This window comes from Dermochelys coriacea, chromosome 1 (assembly GCF_009764565.3).
Source record: "Dermochelys coriacea isolate rDerCor1 chromosome 1, rDerCor1.pri.v4, whole genome shotgun sequence".
NCBI classification, from domain to species: Eukaryota; Metazoa; Chordata; order Testudines; family Dermochelyidae; genus Dermochelys; species Dermochelys coriacea.
The window spans coordinates 281,184,024-281,198,308 of record NC_050068.2 but is presented as its reverse complement, the minus strand read 5'-3'; the positions used below and the strand labels follow the sequence as shown (position 1 = coordinate 281,198,308).

Sequence of the window (14,285 nt, the reverse complement as noted above, 5' to 3'; positions counted from 1 at the left end):
GAAAGACCCTAACTTTAGTCTCCACTCTAGTGCTCAGATTTACTCACAGCAAGCAGGCGGCCCTGGACTAGCAGCCAGTGGAGACCTGACTGATTTTACATAGAGAGCTGGAGGGCTTCCTCTGCCTGGCCAGGTGGACAGTTTTCCCAACAAAACTCTATAAACTGAGAGTCACCTTGAAGAAGAAAAGTACCAAGCTGAGGGATGTTGCTTCCAGGTTTCCAGAAGCCAGTTCTCAGGAGACCTTGCATGCAGACCTGGGATTCACCAGCTCACCCACAGCCAGTCTTGCCCTTTCTGTGGCTGGCTCCAGACTACTCCAAAGTGGCTTTTTCCCTCTCACAGTGGTCTCGAAAGTGAGCATCTCACTTCCTATTGGTCAGGCTAGCTCTTCTTCCCAGACTTTCACTTGTCAATCATTTGACTCTGCCCTCCTCCTCTCTCTCAGACATAACTTTTCCTCTGAGCAGGCACCCTTCTATCCTCTCCCATGCCAACAGGGCCCCTGTCAGGTCTGATTCTACCTTTAATTCCCTTCCTCCCAGGGTCAGACCCACTCCCTGAGTTACAAGCAGACACATATTAGGAACCTAGGTAAACTCCTTAGGGGATACATCAGTGAACATGTTCAGATCTATAGGCCACACTCACCTCTTTGATAAGGCCTTTCGCCAATAGATAGTATCTTCACAATGTGTAGTTGTGGAGATTGGAAGGGCGAAGTGGAAGATGAGAGGAAGATGAAAAAGGAGGGGAAACACACACCCAGGAACAAGAAATGTTGTGAAAACATTCCCATTAAGGGTGCACGCATTGCTATCTTTAATTGCTGTAGAGTGTGTGGATACCAGGATGACAGGCTCTTTATAACAGAGGAAATACATGCACTTCCAATTTTCAAGCACTGTAGATTTGCTTTCTGGGGTTCCCAAATTTTTCCATAATACATACCAGATATTAACAGAAAGATTGCTTTGTGTACATCTCCCCTCACATTCGTAATCATATAACATTCTTGTGGCAACTACATGTTACATATAAGAGTAATAGTAGGAAAATAAGATTTTTAGCTCCTTCAAATGTGGTTTAGCAACTGGAAACCAGGAGGAGAGTTAGAACTGTGCAACAGGCAAGCTCTCTGGACCACCAGAGAGCTGCCCCATGGCCTCCAGTGTCACACAAACACAATTTAGGAACTATTAATTTATAGATTACACATGTACCATAGGTACAGTACTTCTGCCCTAGCTCAGATCTATCTCAAATGGTTTCAATCCTGAGTTTCACAGGGCAAAATGTCTATAGTTTGAGATTAACTCCTGGAAATCCCTGTATAAGAGCTAAATGTCATTAAATTCAAAATTCTCAGAGTGCTTTCTTCCTCTCCCTTTGTTTTACCTCCTCATCCTCATGCAGATGTTGTCTTCACATGTGGTCTATGTATATATTCAGTTGTAAAATCCTTCAAACAATGCCTTTGTCCTGAGTGCCTTGCTCTTCTCTGAATCCATAGAAATAATAACCAAAAAAAAAAAGATTGTGATAAAATTTTAATATCCTAATTCACCTTGAGATCATCATTCATTGCTAAAATAATTGAAAATGTAAATATCACTTAGGTGGACTATTTATAAAGATCATTCTCCAATTCACCATAGGGACTGTAATCCTTATAATCGTAAACTAGCTTGCTTTTATTTTCAGCAGAAAAACCTTACAAATTAGGAACAAATTGTCCCATGATCGACTGATAATTTTCCCTCCCATTGTGTGTGGAAAGCTACTAGATGGCAAGCATTCCGCTTCCAACAGCAGGGGAAAGTATCAGTCAATTATGAGATAATTAGTTCCAATTTCTACTACTTTTTTGCATGTGCTGACAAGATTGCCTTAAAAGTATAAAAACAGTGATTAACCATAGACAACATGCAACTTACTTTTAAACTTAAAAATCAAACCTAGAGGCAGATGCTTCCAGAAGCCATTGATCCTTGGAGAGGTGACATTAATGAAATAATAATTACTGTTTGATAGCAATTAGTAGAGGCTGTCATGACCAAGTCAACTTGCATTTGTGGTTTTTCAAGGCTGCTCATGATTGTGGCTTTGACATGACATGAAATGTTCTTGAAAACCTGAACATGAACATTGTTAATTAATTTAGACTGTGCATCATAGACAAACCCCTTACTTCACCACAGCACCCCAGAAATAACCCCCAAACATAAGTTCCTTTATGAGAACATTCATGGAACCAAAAACATCACAAACTTCAAGGATCAAGACATAATATTCATTAGGTCATCTAGCTTCATTCTCGCCCTTACTGAATAATAATGTATCACTAATCAATATACAGGATGTGTCTGAGATTTATTCATGTAACTTGTGTATGTGAATGTACACTACATATATGATGTTAATATTCGTGTGCTAAACTCATGGTCATTTTATAAATTACATTTATCCTGCACCTTTTGAGTGCAACATTTGAGTCCTTTATTACACACACATTTGAAATCTTTGAAGCTGATCTTCATGATTCAATCAACTGCAAGTATTCTTCCCATTAGAATGCTTGGGTGACAAATATTGAAGTTTTAATACCAAATACCAGCTATTTTTGAGTAAAATGTTTTTTTTCTAAATGCCAACGGTATAAACTCATCATAAGAGCTGAAAGACTAACTGAGTTATTTCCTTCTCCCACATACCACCAGTAATGCTGGCCAAATTGTATGTCCTTTGGTACACAACCATGTGTAACCCCAGTATTCAAATTATGCCTTCAGTGACCATACTGCCTACAATAGGCTTTCACAAATGTACCTGCCTGGCCCTTGGAATTTAGTAAATAATTCTGTTCATGATGATACACAGGAGGAATAGAATCCAGCCCACATTCTCTTAGTTGTTTGGCACTGCAGATTTAACAGGAAGAAAAAATAGTCAATACTTAAGTCCAGATTCTTTAATCATTAAAATCAGGAGATACAACTGAATATACACAGGGAGCAGATCTTTTCAGAAAGAAGGTTCCATTATATACAGTCACTTGTCAGAATAGGCCCACACTTTAAAGTACCGGTTATTTTACAACCTAATTCTAAGGATTAACCACACCGTGAGGTAACACTAAATTGTGCTTCTCGGCTCCCTGTATTTAATACATCAATGCATGCATTGTCCTGCATGTTCCTAATTAATTTAACTAATCCCAGGGTTACTGAATGCAGAAGTTTGGACAAGTAAGAAATATCAATTGAAGGAAAATTCAAATGGGAAAAAAAGTGAATTCAGAATTGTGCCCTACAAATACTAAAGAAAGCATATTACAGCAATAGCATCTGTTTTTCATGAATTTTACCAATTCTGTTGTATTACTGCTTATGAATTTTATCATTTCATATTTAATCTCTATGGCTTGTTATTAGTTCTATTCTTTTTTAAAGACAGTGATTTGGCAGTAGCCAAATATGTGAATAGAAATTGATTTTATGCAATACACACAACAAGAATTTTATTGATATAAAGGGCTTCATTATTTGTAGAATTACTCTAAAATTATTTTGGAACAGCAAGAACTCTCTCTGGACTATATTAAAATTTCATGCCTAAATGCAGTTGAACATTAATTTTTATGTGAGTTCTTTGTTTTGTGCTGCAGTATAAAAGAAGTCTGTTGGAAGTAAATATCAGGGGAGTACAAATGCAGATTAAAGCTTTGGGAAACAAGATGTAAGTGTGAAAGATGACAGAATGATCATGTGGGAGGAAATAGCTGTAGTACTGCATGCTTTTTTCTCTCCTTCATTCCTATTCATAATTATGGTTAAGAGCAAGGACCTCAGCCCTTTTACTGCAGCATTTGCAGATAATAGCAGAAGATAGTATGGTTAAATTATAGGCATTCAGATATTTTGGCAGGCTCGATAATCTTACCGATCTTGATACACAGCAACAATATCAACATCTAGAGATACAACTTTGTCTCCAGTACAGTTTCCTTTAATATTAAGAAAAAACAGATTACTAAGAATTTCGGTATTTAGGGTCAAATCCTGGCTTCAGTGCATAGCCCATTTAACAGGTGCTGGCTGGAGTTCAACTCCAGCCACATGTATGTATTTGGAATGTTTGCAGGGGATTTGTGTATCAGATGATGGTGTCTTTACTCAGCCTCAAACTGCCATTTTTAGACTGTTATGTCTGCCTTATAGCTGCTATACCCTCTGTGGCTATTATGGCGCCCTCTTTGCATAGTGGAATGGCTATTGCAATCAAGTTGGTAGGTTGAAATTTTCTAAATCACTCACTTCAAAAGTATTTGTTGGCCTAACTTTGCTCTCATTGAAATCAATGGGAGGTTTACTGATGACTTCTGTGGAAACAAAAATACACTAGTCCTGAGCACTTTTGAAAATCCCTCCCAGAAACTGAATGTTGACTGATATTATTTATCATTACATAGGGCTGATGTATTATCTAGGCATGTGGCAAAATGAAAATTAATGGAAGCACATGCAATGTAAGATAGAAATTCTATATGCCATTTATGCTTCTCGATACAATTACTGTAAATCCACTTTTGGCCCAGAAACACAGTGTTCTTTGGAAGAAAGTTCAGAATTGTTTTGAACCAGGAGTTGATCTTGTGTTATCTGCCTAACCAGTTTACCAAGTGATCTAGATTGCTCTGAATCAGTGACATGTCCTCTTCATTATTTACTACTCCCTCAATTTTTGTGTTATCTTCAAACATCAGTGATGATTTTATGTTTTCTTCCACCTCATTAATAAAGATGTTAAATGGTGCAGGACCAAGAACTGATTCCTGCAGGACCCAGTGGAAACAGACCCATTCGATGATAATTCCCTATTTAGAGTTATGTTTTGAGATCTAGCTCTTAGCCAATTTTTTATCCTTTTAATGTATGCCATGTTAATTTTATATTCTAGTTTTTTACTCAAAATGTCATGTGGTACCAAGTCAAATGCCCTACAGAAGTCTGTCTATTACATCCACACTATTACCTTTATCAACCAAACTTGTATTCTCATCAAAAAAGATTTCAAGTTAATTTGACAGGATCTATTATATAGGCAGATAATACCTGTAATTGTTTGCGTACACATTCCTTCCACATAAAGGGCAGCATAGATCCCAGGGAGATTTAAATTCCACCTCCATCATGTTGCCTTTTTCACAAGAAACATTGGCCATTTCCTGTACATTCTTTAAAACCGTAGTAAATACAGTTTGTATTTGACAGGTTTCAGAGTAGCTGCCATGTTAGTCTGTATTCAAAAAAAGAAAAGGAGTACTTGTGGCACCTTAGAGACTAACAAATTTATTTGAGCATAAGCTTTCGTGAGCTACAGCTCACTTCATTGGATGCACTGAATACATCCGATCAAGTGAGCTGTAGCTCACGAAAGCTTATGCTCAAATAAATTTGTTAGTCTCTAAGGTGCCACAAGTACGCTTTTTCAGTTTGTATTGGAAGGCTCTGTGGTGGTGTTGAAATGGCTGTTTTGATATAACATCTTTATCATGACCCTTCCATTCTTCTGAAAACATAGTTACAAGCCTATCTTTACAAAATGCTTAGAAAAGCTCTTTTTTGGAGCTTGTCTTTTTAAAATAAATGTCAGTTACTGAAGCTAGAAAGATAGGCTATTTCATTAATGGGGAGATAAATGAGGAAGAAATGTATTATTAACGCCAGAATATTTAAACCTGGGAAGAGATCATTTATTTCAGATATCTTTAGACACAGTGCTAATGCTTCCATTTTGTTCATGATGAATTCACTTCATTTAAAGAAAAAACTAATGGAATTTGGTACATTTTCAGTATAATGTGAAACCTTTCTCCATTCCCAGTATATACTTATCCTGACCCTACTGTCACTGAAGGTTAATAATGTTGTCTCTCACCTTCATTGTGCTATAGGATATAGCTGTAAACAGAAAATGATAGAGCAACTACAGTAATTTTTACTTGCCAAGTATTTAGTTTTATCTTAGTGGGTTTTTTCCCCTAGAATGTGTTTTGTAATTATGTTCAAAGCTGAATGTAATTATTGTGATGAACATGTTTGGGGTGCTGAATAGATCCTCTACCTTGAAGGGATGGCGCCAATTCTTTGTCAACAGAGTTAGAGGTGCTCCACCAGATCCTTTTGCTGCTGCTGTGCTGGACCCATACTGTACGCCATTCTGGGACCTGATATGCCCATAATATATAGAGCAGAAAACCATGGAAACTTGACTGATTTAGACTCTAACCTGCACATCCTGAAGGAATGCCAAAAGGTGATGTACTTTGGTGAGTTTCACTCTCAATGAAACCTGAAACTGACAAGTTTCACCTGCTTGGGGGGGTTTCACTGTGAGCATTTCACACATCTCTAATTGGCATGTCTTGAAAGGATAACAAAGATTTCGCCTAACTATTAGAAGTAATTCAGGTTTCTTTTCAAGAACACTTTAGAGCAGATCAAGCAGAATTCTAATGAGGTCAACCTCTTTCCAAATGGCCACATGCTCCTTCCATTTTCCTGTGTGATGTCCAGATTTCAGCTTCAGTGTGCCTGTGTTTGAAAGGGGGAAGTGCTCCCTTTGCAGCATATTCCCTCTTCTCCAACTCTCCAGTCCTATGGATGGGGAGGACGCAAGGTTAAATCATGGGTTTAAAGCCCCTCACCCCCCATAGGTTACATCAACTCTGTCTATAAAAATTTCCACTGCCTCCTCATTATGACCCTTTGAGATGGGTTCCAAGGGTTCTCCTTGCAACTGGACTTCTGAAGGAATCCTGCACAGGGACAGCTGGGCAGAGGCAGATGCCTCCATTTAAAAAAAAACAACCCTTTCCTCTGATGAATCTCCAAGATTTTCAGATTTGTGTGGTTGTAGACTGTTCAGATACTAAAGAATTAACAGTGTCAGAGCTGCCCTAAAAAGGTATGTACCTTCTTCAGAGGAAGAGTTAGGAAGAAATCAAGTTGACACTAATGGAATGTCCATTCTCTAGTGATTATTCATGCATAGTGGAGATTGGGGCCATAAATTCCAGCATTCTCAGTGGTTCAGATGATCATCTCTCCCAGAATTAGTTTCCAATTCCTGCAAATTTCTATATAGAAGAGAACAATTTTCCTTAATAAGAGCTCCTGATATCACTTTTACATTCTCTGTCGGCTTGTTTGGTTCTTTGTTTTATATCTAGGTTTTAAATATGACTTCTAATGAACTCAGCACTAACATGTGTGGATAGCAATAGTGATACACAAAGGAATCAGTATACATAAGGATAACAATTTCTGATGGGTATTTCAAAATCACGCAATGTTGACAATATTACACTGTTTGGCAAATGCATTAGAATTTAACACAAGGAAACTGCACTTCTTCTTACAACGTAAATCCATATGTAGTATTCCATATAGATCAGTATAATCATATAATAAAACTGTAATAATGCTGCAATGGGAATCATAACCACATTCCATGGCTACTTATTTCTTAACCTAAATTTAGTTTTGATTATTTTTTGTGTTTGTGTCTATGGCTGTCACTTCATAAATGGCAAATATGCTACTATTGTATAAAGCTTTACCTTCACAAACACACTGTAGTATTAAAGAAACCTTTATTTTACAAAAGAACAGTACACTAATCATTCAGACTCTATGCTCTATAATAATGCCACTACAGTGTTTATACCATCACCGTGGAATAGAATAGTAATATGATAATGGCAGCCATCGAGTGCCATCTCTGTGCACATATGTGCTGTTCAGAAGCTTGAAATGTATTGCAGGGAACTTTTCTGGATCACGATTTCTTTTTCTTTTAGGCCCGTACACATGTTTTAGAAACATGACTGTCTTTGGTGTGTAAAGGTGGAAGGCTTTATGGCAAGTCTCAGAGCATTTGTGCATGCCTCATTAGATACAATGACCTCTAACTGCACTATGAATCTAGAGAGGACTGTTCCTAGAGATCAGAGGAATCTACTTGTTTCATTATTTTTCCTTACTTTTTTTTTTTAAGAAACATTTCAGATTTGCTCTTCCAGCACATTTTTTTTAAAATGTGACTACAAAATTATAAGTAAATAAATTACAACATTTGCCTTAATTTTTAATTAGCTGAAAGTCATCACTGGAAATTGTGTCTTCCATTACAAGCCAGAATATTCAACTGCCAGGCCAGGAAATAATTAAGCAATATATTACAATTAAGCAATGTAATTTTAATTTAATTATAATATATCATAACTATGCTTCTGATTTAACTGACATTCATTGACAAAATGCTATAACGTAAAATAACACTAAAATATACAGCTAACAGCTCTGCATGTTTTGTTTCATAGTATTTGGCATTCATCAGAGCATATGGAGAGAGATCCTTCTAGTCTGAAATAGCTGGCATGTTTTTTAGCGCTGGGCACAAATGCTGCAATTTTCATTTTGCCCTAATATAATTGTGGGCAGTGACTGCGGAGAGTTACAGTCATAAGACCTGATCCAAAGTCCACTGAAACCAATACAAATATTTCTATTGAATTTAGTGTGCTTTGGATCAAGCAACTATTGAACTGCCCCCACACCATTATAGGCAGTAGGTAAATAGATTCATGTTTGCAAATAACACAAGCAATGAACTATTAGAAAAAGCTATATCATATAACCCCTGGTGGATCAATGTCATCGTCCTTTTCTGTTAGGCTGGAAAGTTCACAGGGCAGATGCAGAATGCAGAGAATAAGGTAAAAAGCAAAGAGCAGGACAAGGAACACAGGGGCACTCAGTCCTACATCAGTGATACAGTTGCATAGCCACTGAGGCCTATTTGCACAAAAGGAGTTAGGCACCTCACTTCCTGTTGTAGGCTCCACTGCGATGCACACAACTCCCACTAAAACCTGTAGGTGCCTAAATTCATTTGGCGCCTATGTGGTGGTTGTTTTTTCAGTAAACGTTCCCTAGAAGCCCATGTTTCTGCCCCTGGTCATGTATACTGCTGACTCCCTCTAGGCATTCAGATGCGTATCTCCTGCCTAAGCCCCAGAACCATTCAGGAACTGGGAGAAACAAGCATTTGGTCACCAAACTACCATGCGGGACCTGATCTGGTAGGGACTTGCTGGGGCATGCCTGTTGGATAGGACCCCTCAGGAAAACTTACACAGCTGAGGGAGGGAAGAGTAGGACCTCCCTCATAACTTTTTGCCCAGTACACAGTGTAATCACCTGAGATGTGGAAGACACCCCCACCTGTTCAAGTCCCTGCTCTGCCTCAGGAGGAAGAAAGGATTTGAACAGGTATCTGCCAACCAGTGTTCCCTCTAACTTTTCCCACCCATGTGCGGAATGAATTTTGTGATGTGTGACACATCACCTCCGTATTCAGAGTAGCAGCCGTGTTAGTCTGTATTTGCAAAAAGAAAAGGAGTACTTGTGGCACCTTAGAGACTAACAAATTTATTAGAGCATAAGCTTTCGTGAGTTACAGCTCACTTGCATCCGATGAAGTGAGCTGTAACTCACGAAAGCTTATGCTCTAATAAATTTGTTAGTCTCTAAGGTGCCACAAGTACTCCTTTTCACCTCCGTATTGGTGCACATAACAAAATTCGTATGGTGGGGGTGGGGCCGAGGGGTTCAGAGTGTGTGAGGGGGCTCAGGGTTGGGGCATAGGGTTGGGGTGTAGGGGTGTGAGGGCTCCATCTGGGAGTGTGGGCTCTGGGGTGGGGCTGGAGACGAGGGTCTCAGGGCTGGGGCAGAAGGTTGGGGTGCAGGGGTATGAGGGTTCCAGCTGGGTGTGTGGGCTCTGGGGTGGGGCAGGGATGAGGGGCTCAGGGCATGGGATTGGGGTCCAGGGGTGTGAGGGCTCCGGCTGGGGGTGCGGGCTCTAGGGTGGGGCCAGGGATGACAGGTTGGGGTACAGGAGGGTGCTCAGGGTCTATGGTGGGGAGAGAGGACTCCCCCCAGCTCTCTCTCCCCACAGCAGCACTTGGGCTTGGGGGGAAGAGGGGCCTCTCTGCACCACAGCAGCTCTGGGGCTGGAGAATAGGCACCCCTCCTCTGGCCCCGGCAGGTCTGGGCCGGGGGAGGGCCACCCTACCTTGTCTGGGTCCGGGCCGGGCTGCCCCAGTCACGGCTAGATCCGGGCCTCTCTGGCCGTGCCAGGCCACACCGCAGCAGAGTTGGGGCCGGGGGAGGGTCGCCCCAGCCACGGCAGGTTGGAGGCCAGGTTAGGTTGGGGTTGGGGGAGGAGTGCTCCTCCCCCACCTGTGGCAGGTACCCAGGTGTGTTCCTTGAGCGTCTGAGTCGCACTAAATAGGCTGCTGCGTGGCTGCGCAGCTTACAGGGAATTTAGCTGCCAGCTCTCAGATGAGTGCTCCAACCAGTGGGCTCTGGGATAGTCTGATGCGGGGCTCCCTCAATCCTCCTGCTGAAGCTGTTCTACTGTGAATAAATACAGTCATTGAAGCAGGAGGATTGGATTCTGGGTCTCCCACATAGTGGGTGAGTGCTCACTGGGGAAGGGAGTGGGAGAGAGATGATATGAAAAACACATTTTATTCACATAAAATCACGTTAAAAACTATTTTAAAATGTTATAAAATTGCAATATATATGCACAAAAGATATTCATAAAAAAAGTAAAACATAGCTTACTTAAGTGAACATTTAACATGAATCACTAAAGCATCCTCACCAAGTTCACTCAAAATATTGTTAATATCAAGTTACCTGAAAAGTGTCCAGATTACATGTCAGTTTATGCAAAGTATAACAATCCATAGCTGGGCTACAATTGGTGCACATGGAACAGCTCTAGCATGTCACACCCCATAACCCCAGCTACTATGTTCTGGTCAGATTTCAAAAGGGCTAGTTTTGCCTGACCCAGAAACCAGCCAAATAAGAGCACTGTCTCACTCCCAGAACAAACAGGGGCTTGGAGAAAACTCATCCCAAAACACTGAAAACTGCTGCAAAAAAAACAAAAAGAGGAATCAAACAGGGGTGTCTGGAACAGAGCAAAAGGGATGCTGTGCAAACACCTCAGGGGTAATATGGTGCACAATATGATTGGTTGCTACAAGTCACTAAAGCACTTAGGAAGAGGTTTGTACTACGTACTCCAACCCAGAGATAGAGGCATCCTACAGGCTGAATCAGGAAGATCAGAGAGGGTGGCATAATGCTGCACTTTGCCTCATATATTACAGAGTTGCTTCTTGGTTATGGTTGCAAAAGGAACATTCACCAAATCCATCCAGTACCAACAATCTGCCTGGTTGCACAAGGATCTCATCTACAGAAGGGGAGACAGCTAGGGAAGGAATACAGGATTCATTCTCTGCAATCTTTGAAAAAACTTACTGCACCTACTGAGCAGTCTGTTGCCGAAGCAACCCCTGGAATTCAGTGAGTACCTTGTCCAAAAAATGCACAGACTGGACTCTGGTCTGAACAGCAAGAATTGTTGCCAACTTCCAGCTTGACCAACTAGGAATAATCAGGTCGGAGAGCTTGGCCAACTCAGCCTACATAAAGGCAGACAACAGGTTCCTGGAGGAGAACACTTCATCAGGAAAACGTGGGTTAAAAAATAGCGGCTCTTCCAAGAGCCATAAACTGGAAAACACCTGCTCAGGCTGCACATTTCACAGAAGTCACCAGGCATTAGAGACCATTATAGAATCGAAGCAAATCTAGACTCTGTAACTGACCAGGTGCCAATAAAAATAGGTGAGAGTCAAAGTCCATCCCCCCAGCACAATGGAGGAGAGAAAAAGCAAGTGTAAGAGGACTGTTGCCCCTTACTAACATTCAGTGGGGGTGTTTCAGTTTCTAGCTCCCAGTACTAAAAGGAGGAAGGGTCGATGGGGAATCAGGACCCTGAGACTGACAGCCCCCAGGAATAATGGGGAGAGGCCAATGCTCCAGGTCAGCCTGAATGACAGGGCGGGCAGGCTAATCAGAGAGTCAGGAGGCCAGGGAGGTCCTGTTCTCCGTGTGAGCTGGATTTGCCTGGGTCAGACAGAGTGGGGCCGAGCTAAGGAGAAAGCAGGGGCCCAAGGTAAGCTGAGGAGCAGAGCTGTGCCAGATCCAGAGGGGCCAGAAAAGCAGCTCAGAGAGAGCTCCCTGTGCTGGGAGCAGAGCTGCAACCCCAAAGCCAGAGGCACAGCCTAGAGAGAGCAGACTTGCCCTGGGAGCAGAGCTGCAGCAACCAGAGGCAGAGGGGCCAAAGAAGCAGCCCAGGGAGCTGCAGCAGCAGTGCAGAGACAGAGTGGTGCAGCTGGGGCTGGAGCAGTCTGGAGCGGTGAGCAGCTGGGGAGGCCGAGGCGGACCGTGGGCAGCAGGCCCAGCACAGGGAGATCCCTCAGCCAAGAGGCTCTGCAGGCCAGGCTTGGATCATAACCCCGACAGGGCGGGGGCGATACTGGGAAGAAGGGTCCTACCACTTAGAGCCTAAGAACGTGTGGCCACCACCGGAGCAAGTGTCCAACCCACAGCATCCCTGCAGCACAGCCAGGGCCTGAGAAGAAGCCCTGGGACTTACAAGGAACAGACTGAACTTCCCTGACATTCCAGATGTTTTATGATGTTCCCTGCCACAGAGCGTGGCCATTGATGTATTTTAACCCATTGATATGTTTCCTTTAACCTTTCTCATTTTCCCTTATTCTTTTAAAATTAATTGTTGATTAACTAACTTGCATTTGCTTTAACTTGTATGTAATGGTCAGTGGGTCAGAGAAGTGCCCAGTGCAGAGAGAGTACCTGGAGTGGGGACACCCTAGCCCCTATCCTAGGTGACCGCAGCAGGGTCGGGGGTCGAGCCCCCCAGGAATCCTGGGCCCAGCCTTGTTGGGGTTACAAGGACTCTGCCAGACAGGAGAGTGGAAGGGGAGTCCTCAAGGGCAGGGAGGCCACTGGGTAAAGGAAGTGGGAGCGAGGACTCAGATCCTTTCGCTAGCCCACTTCACCGGGGTAGTGCAGAAGCCAGAAAAGTTCCCCACAAGAGCGGGACTATTCCCCCGCTTACACAAGGGACTTCCAGACCAGCAGGGAGTCAGAGTACAGCAAATGGCAAACAGACTAGAGGCAAAAAGCTGCCACCGTGCTGACTAAATCAGTGAGCCTCTGGCCGCCTTCATCTAATGACAGGAACAGCAAAGCAGGGCACAACCAATGGGGAACTCTTTAAAAAATGGTTAATATGCCTCTGAATCCTGTCCCAAAAGCCTGGGGGGAGGGTCCCAGACACATTAGCGGGTGCCACAATATTGAGGCCACAATGTTGTTGGCAATCAAAAACCTGTATCCGAAAAGAGCCCTGGAAGGAACCAGCACCATTTCTTGTACCTTCTCCTTGGCTGCCTCCTAGTTCCTTAGCATATATTGCTCAGATACAAAAAAAGACTCTTAACATGTTAGTCCTAGATGTGCCCTATGGCAATTGTTGGGGCAACAAAGGGGGCCCACTACACTGCCAAGAGCCCAGTTAGACTGAATTGCTCTGAGCCCAGTAATGCAGGCAGATGATGCCTGTTCATACGCTTGTAAAGAAGCGCACAGTGCCTGCATGTCACTCAGACATGAGGAAAACTTGCTGCGAAAGGCCAGTCAAAGAGTTTATGAGGAGATGTGGGAGTGGCTCCAAACTCAAAGCATACAGCATCCCAGAGGACACCACTGACAAATGTCTCTGTGAACTGGGAAGTTGAGCCTAAGTCCCTCTTTAGTTTTTTAGGAAAATAAAAACATTATGGTACAAATAAAGAAATGTATGAAGAGAACTCTGGTCCAATCCCAAAAGCTTCTATCATTTATAAAAAAAAGCTATGGTTAATTCTGTCAAAGTCCTTCTCCTGGTCCATTGAAATAAGCCCCAGATCCAGATTACAAAGTTTGGTAATGGTAATACATCACCCATTAAAAACAAATTATCAAAAACACAGTGTTTAGGAATACAATATATTTGATCGGGGTGTATTAGAGTCCAGATAGTCCTTCAGTCAGTTAGCTAAGGCCCTGGATAAAATCTTATAATCAGAGAAGAGAAATAGGTCTCCAGTTCCATGAATCACAGAGGTCCCCTTTTTTGAGATCACTGCCCTGCAGCCACTGAGGGGCAGTTCTTTCTCCTGGATACACTCCAGCACCACTAGAAAAAAAGTCAGGACCGATGAGATGCTAGAAATGCTTGTGTCAGGGTTCCCTCCCCATTCTGAATTCTAGAGTACAGACATG

General features: G+C 42.3%; 1 protein-coding gene across 7 annotated transcripts in view; it reads left to right on the top strand.

The window, feature by feature from the left end:
* SYT1 (synaptotagmin 1) overlaps window positions 1–14,285 on the top strand; it is a 531,232-nt gene that overhangs the window by 322,760 nt on the left and 194,187 nt on the right. The gene's annotated exons all lie outside the window — the stretch shown is intronic.